Source organism: Pituophis catenifer, unplaced genomic scaffold (assembly GCF_029215685.1).
Source record: "Pituophis catenifer annectens isolate HBS135680 unplaced genomic scaffold, rPitCat1.0.hap2 SCAF_1, whole genome shotgun sequence".
NCBI classification, from domain to species: domain Eukaryota; kingdom Metazoa; phylum Chordata; class Lepidosauria; order Squamata; family Colubridae; genus Pituophis; species Pituophis catenifer.
Genome location: NW_027256881.1, coordinates 90216043 through 90222042, shown reverse-complemented (window position 1 = coordinate 90222042; position 6000 = coordinate 90216043).

The window sequence follows — 6000 nt, the reverse complement described above, 5'->3', positions numbered from 1 at the left end:
GTAACTGTATATCCTCTTGATTAATTTTTGATCTGTTCCCATTAAGATCTGGTCCAGTTCATTTGGTTCATTATAAAACCCATATTCTTGCCTGTCTTTTTCATATCTGGATTTTATCTGCAACTGTGGCCACCATGATAGGTCAATCCCTAATCCTTTTAGTTCTTGTTTTGATTTTAGTTCTCCCCTTTCGTTTAATATGTCCTTATATCTTATAATTTTGTCCATATTTATGACATTGGGATATATCCATGCCTCCATTATACTGGCACTTTCAAATAGGGTTGTTGTTTAATTTTGGTCCATGCTAGCAGTAATGCATTTCTAATATGATGCCTCTGGAAGTAACTGCCATCCCAATTGCAGATCATGCCCTTCCAATGTTAATAGCTTTATATCCCTCAGATTAACCCACTCTTTCACCACATCTGAAGTGTGAAGATCCATGAGTTCAGTTCCTTGTAGATGATTTCAGTCCCATAGAATTTACAGCAGGTGTGACTGACAACTATAGTTGTTGCCTATGAAATCCAGTGTCAAAGTCATCCTTAATTTCTCAGTGAAATGCATTTTTCTCCCTTTCTCCTCCTGTGCTTTAAAAGCTATTTTCTTAGGTGGCATATAAATCCTCACCAATGGCTGCTAAAAAAAACCCCAAAACTGGTTGAGATTTCACATCATTACATTGTATTTCCTTGGTGTGTGTGTGTGAACATATGAGAGCATTGGGTCAAGTGAATCAAATATATTTTCATGTAACAAGTCTTTAAAAGGCCACATTCATCTCATTCAACATTGACTGCTGTACTTACAGGGAAGAATTCTGAAGTTTGAAAACTGAAAACAAATTCTGAGTCAGAAAGAGGAAATTCTTTCCCAGTATTTGAAGGTATTTGCATTTGCATGTTACCATAAATGGTTTAACCACAGATAAAATTAAATTTATAATTGCAAATATAGTGGATGGCAAAATCAGTTTCCTTTCTCTGATCTTTACAATTTCCACAGAATTCAGATTTGGAACTTGTATTAGGTCTGATTTCAGTCTTGCCACTCCAGCCTGTAATCACTCATCGGTTCCCACACTGACTGTATTGTGGATGCTACCTTTACTTGCATATGGAGTAGTGGTTGGTTGCTACCGGTTTCCCCTGATCGGGCAAACTGGTAGTGGTGGCGGTGGTGGGAGGCTCCGCCCACCCACCCAGATGTCTCTGGGCATGCGCAGAAGCACAAACCGGTAGCGAACGAAATTGAAACCCACTACTGATATGGAGGATCTGTGGTTTTGAAAACTTGGGCCTCAATGGAGCAGAAGCTGCCATCCATTACACAAATTCAAAGAAAAGCCAGTCTACTCCCTCATTTCCAGTTCCTCCTCCATCATGAGATATAAAAGATCTGCTTTATTTGATTGGGGAAACCATTTATCTCTATATATATCTCTGCCTGAAGCTGAAAACATTTGGAAGTAATACAGGTAGACATCTGCCTCATTTCCCTTTTTTTTTGCCTTCTGATTCTCAAGAGATTTTTCAGGATTTGATTGGTTTTTCTTCTTTTACGGTTTTAATGTCCACTACCAAAACTTTAAGCTTTTATGCTAACAATTTCTATTATTATGCTTTCTAACGAAACAAATGCTTTTGTTAGATTTATTTCTTTAATCGTGCAACATGTTTTCAAAACAGTTGCATAAAGAAGCAAGCATCTGTGCTCAAACTGCATATATTTATCGGCATCTGCAATAGAGGTATTTTAAAGTGCTTGTTTGCTTGCTGACCCCTCATTCCACTACAGTCGAGGATATTCAGTTCACCAGCCCACCCTTGAAATATGATCTTTGCTTTTCTGAGTTAAATTGTCTGCCTTTCTTCTTGGAGTGAAGCAGCCTATAGGTACCTTTTCACCTATTATTGATCTTGCAAGGCAATCCAGTTAAAAAGCATGGCCAGATAAACTAATTCTGCTTTATTGTAGGGCAGGGGTGTCAAACTCGATTTCATTGAGGGCCACATCAGAGCTGTGTTTGACCTCAGGAGGCCAGGGTGGGTGTGGCCGGGGTGGACGTGACAGTTCGACATCACTCATGTTGGGGACGCCTATGGTAGCCCGAGTGCTCTGCCAGTGAAAATGAGCTCCTGAGCACCATTTTCAGCTGTGACAGCCTCCTGCAAGCTTCTGCCAACAAAAACAGAGCTCGGGAGAGGCTCCCGATCTCCATTTTTGCTGGCAGAGGCACCGCGGGGTGGTCCTTTGCTGGAGCGGCCCTGCAGGCCAGATCTAAGCACCCCACATGCCAGATTTGGCCCCAGGACTTCAGTTTGGCACCCCTGTTGTAGGGCTACATTCATAGAATTTTGCAAATCTGAAAGTACATTTCTTCCCCTATTGCCTCGACAGCCCAAGAAGTAGGGAGGGTCACTTCTGAGACATTTGCAATTCCTTCTGTGGGCTACGTTGCCTCTAATCTGTCCTGGCTGCTGCTTTTCCCTCTGTCTCCCAAGGCCATTCCCACATACCATTGTGCCTGTCCACTTATTTCAGCCAAATTACTTTTTTTGCCCCAAAGCAAAATTTTCAAGTCCTTGTGAATGTGCTTATTTGGTTTCATTTAAAACAGTAATAATTTAAGGTTAGTCTGTCAGAAATTTACAGCAACTTCAATTAAGGAGGAACTTTACATTTCCTCAATTTGCGTTTCACTTTTAATCATCTACAAATTCCATTGTTGTTTGTGTTGCCTTTCAACACAAATTCCACCTTGAAATCAACTTGTTGAATCCAGTGCCTTCAAATAATCAGTAAAGTTTCAATGGACTCCTGTACATACACACATACATATTCATTGAATCAAAGCTTAAAGTAAATTGAATTATATTGTAATTTTGATCATGGCTGACTGCCCACCCTTAATCCCATTTTATTAATTGTTAGCTATTTCAGATATACACGCCCATTCCAGAGTTTGTATTTGCAATGTAAAAAACAAAAAACAATTAAGAAATGATTCAAAAGAAAAAAAGAAAACTTACACCCTAAGTAACAGGAATAATACTGGAGTAAGGCATGGCTGTAATCCTGATTACTTCACCGGTGCTTAAAAAGTTAGGAATTTAACCAGCCATTTGGCTTTAATACCCATAATAAACACCTTTTCAACTCTTGAAGTGTTCTACTTTCATTGTGATAATCTGTCTTTAAATGCTGTGCACTACATCCAGAAGCCACCATGTCCGCTGACTGAGTTTGAATTCACCTTAGTGAATTCTGCTTTTGCTGGATTGCAATTTGACAGACAACGCATAAGAAAAAGGACTGTTTCAGACCATAGAATTTTATTCTAACTCCACCCATGCACCAGGATACAAGGAAGCTTTGTGTTTCTACAGGTGAAGCCTACACACACAACGCTCTCTGAAATGATTATTATTTTTGCTTCAGTAATTACTGCAGCAAGAAAAAACATCTCTGTAACCTCCCTGCCCTCAAAGTTCAAAGAATATGCAACCATATGCGATTCTTTTTCCTGTACACATTGATGCCATGCTTCATGTTGAGACCTTAAGTGAACTAGAAGGTCTGCTTTCTCTTAAAAATAGTCAATACCATTAGCTTCATAGCTTCATCTAAAACTGACTATCTTCAAGCAAGCGTGAAATTATGTCCTCATGGACATTTCTTGAGGTTGCAAGATACTTAAAACATTTTACAATACTTTTTATACAGGCTAAAATATTTGGAAATCCCATCGTTTTAGTCTTCTTACACTTAAGGGCTAGGAATTTAAGCAAAGAGATGCAAATTCCACTTAAAGAACTAAAATGCAATGTCTGAGGCTTTACTGTGTTGAAATCAAATGGTTTTTGTTTTTTTTTAAATTTGATTTATATGCCGCCCTTCTCCGAAGACTCAGGGCGGCTTACAATGTGCTCAGCAATAGCCTTCATCCTTTTGTATATTTATACAAAGTCAGCTTATTGCCCCCACAACTGGGTCCTCAATTTACCTACCTTAGAAAGGATGGAAGGCTGAGTCAACCTTGAGCCTTGGCGAGATTCGAACCCTGCAGTAATTGCAGGCAGCTGGTTTTAATAACCAGCTTAATAACAGGGTGCCTTAAACCTCTGTACTACCAAGGCTCTTTAAAACAACAACAACCTTAATTCCTAATTCATATTATAAACTGTAAACTAATCATGAATATGATGCAATTTGATTGTTCTTTGATCATGGATATGCAGAAGAAAACACCAAGGAAGTATTCTGGGGAAAAAAAATATAGTCATTTGGAAGCAGTTCTTGCAATTGAAATTGCAGAAGATAGAAAATGGGAGAAAAACCTGGGAGACATATGAGGTTAGTTTTTTAGTTCATTGTTTGTTATGGCATGCCTATAGATGATTGTGTGAATATTGTTGGATTTAGACTAGGGACCTCTGGATTCAGATGCTGCTTAGACACAACATTTTTAGGTCACAAAATACAAATACCTTGTACAGACAAGATATACTTTCTTTTCTGCAGTTCTCATTTCTTTCCACCTCCCAAACTACAGAAGATACACACACACACACACACACACACACACACTATTACTTTCTTAGATGAGTTCAAGGTGTGCAAACAATATTTATCCCATGGGATGGCAGAATAATGACAATAGCAGAAGACTTAACAAGACTGGGCTACGTTACAATGCATCATATTGACAACTGTTCTCCTTGAACTGCACAGGTCACTGAAAGGACTGCATATAATGCACTATTCCACTTTTCCATATGTGGAAGGCATTCAGAGTGAAAACTCTACAGTGGAAAGCCACGCAAAGGCCAAGCAACTATCTTGTTGGCTTCAGCGAATTATTAAAAAAAAAAAACCCCAGGCTACCTAAGCAATGGATACAATGGACACAATTGTGTGCTCTTAAAAGTGTAGCGGGAGCCAATCCTTGGGTTTACTATCTAAGTTAAAGACTCATGTGCAAGTACTAGTAGTTACAAATAGATTTAGCTTGTATTTAAGAAACAGATCAAGGTATAAAGTTCTGGAATATTTTTCTCCAGGTGACAAAATATCAGTCTAAAAAACTGGAACTGCTAAAATAATATTCAAATTTGACTTTTGAATTTCTTGAGAATAGGGATTTCTTCCTTGATGGGTGTGATGGATGAAGAACTATACTATACTGGAACAGTCACTTCTTCAATCGAAGTTGTAGAGCAGGGCTGTCAGACTCATGGCCTGTGGGCCGGTTGTGTCACATGCTGGTCATGTCCACACCCTGTTTACCGACGGGGAAAGAAGTTGTGATATGTCATGTGACAACACTGTGACAATACAAGTTTGACACCCCTGTTGTAAAGGAACAAGAATCTCTTTGTACAATTCAGGGCCACACAACTTTTGGCAGCTATTGAATGTTAAAAGTGTGCTTTGTGTCCTTATAAACTTCAAGGGTTTGCTGATTTTCAAAAATGGCTGCTTGGTGCGTATGGCAAGTCACAGACCAGACATTAAGAGAAGACAATGAGGTTGATTATTGCCATATTTTTTGGTTGTTCTGGATATTCTAACAATCCTGAATTTTCATTTACTTTGTTTCCTAATTGGCAGGCTATAGCAATCCACCATATTTGTTATGACATCATGGGTATAAAAGAGCCAAGGGACATTCTTATAAATAAATAAATAAATAAATAAATAAATAAATAAATAAATAAATAAATAAATAAATAAAACATTAAAATCAAATAGGACAGGAGTCAAGGAATGCCAGAGATTATATGCAGAAGCATTTTGGTCTCTCTAACCAAACTTTATGATAATGTTGGACTTTTTGAACTCCATTATGATAATGTTGGACTTTTTGAAGCTTTTCCTTCATACCAAAATAAATGTCATTATATCCAATATAATTGTTTGGCTAAAGAAATCAGAACTGGGATTATTTTAAAAAAATTCCACAACTAGAGCTTTTCTGCATCTTGAGATAGCCAA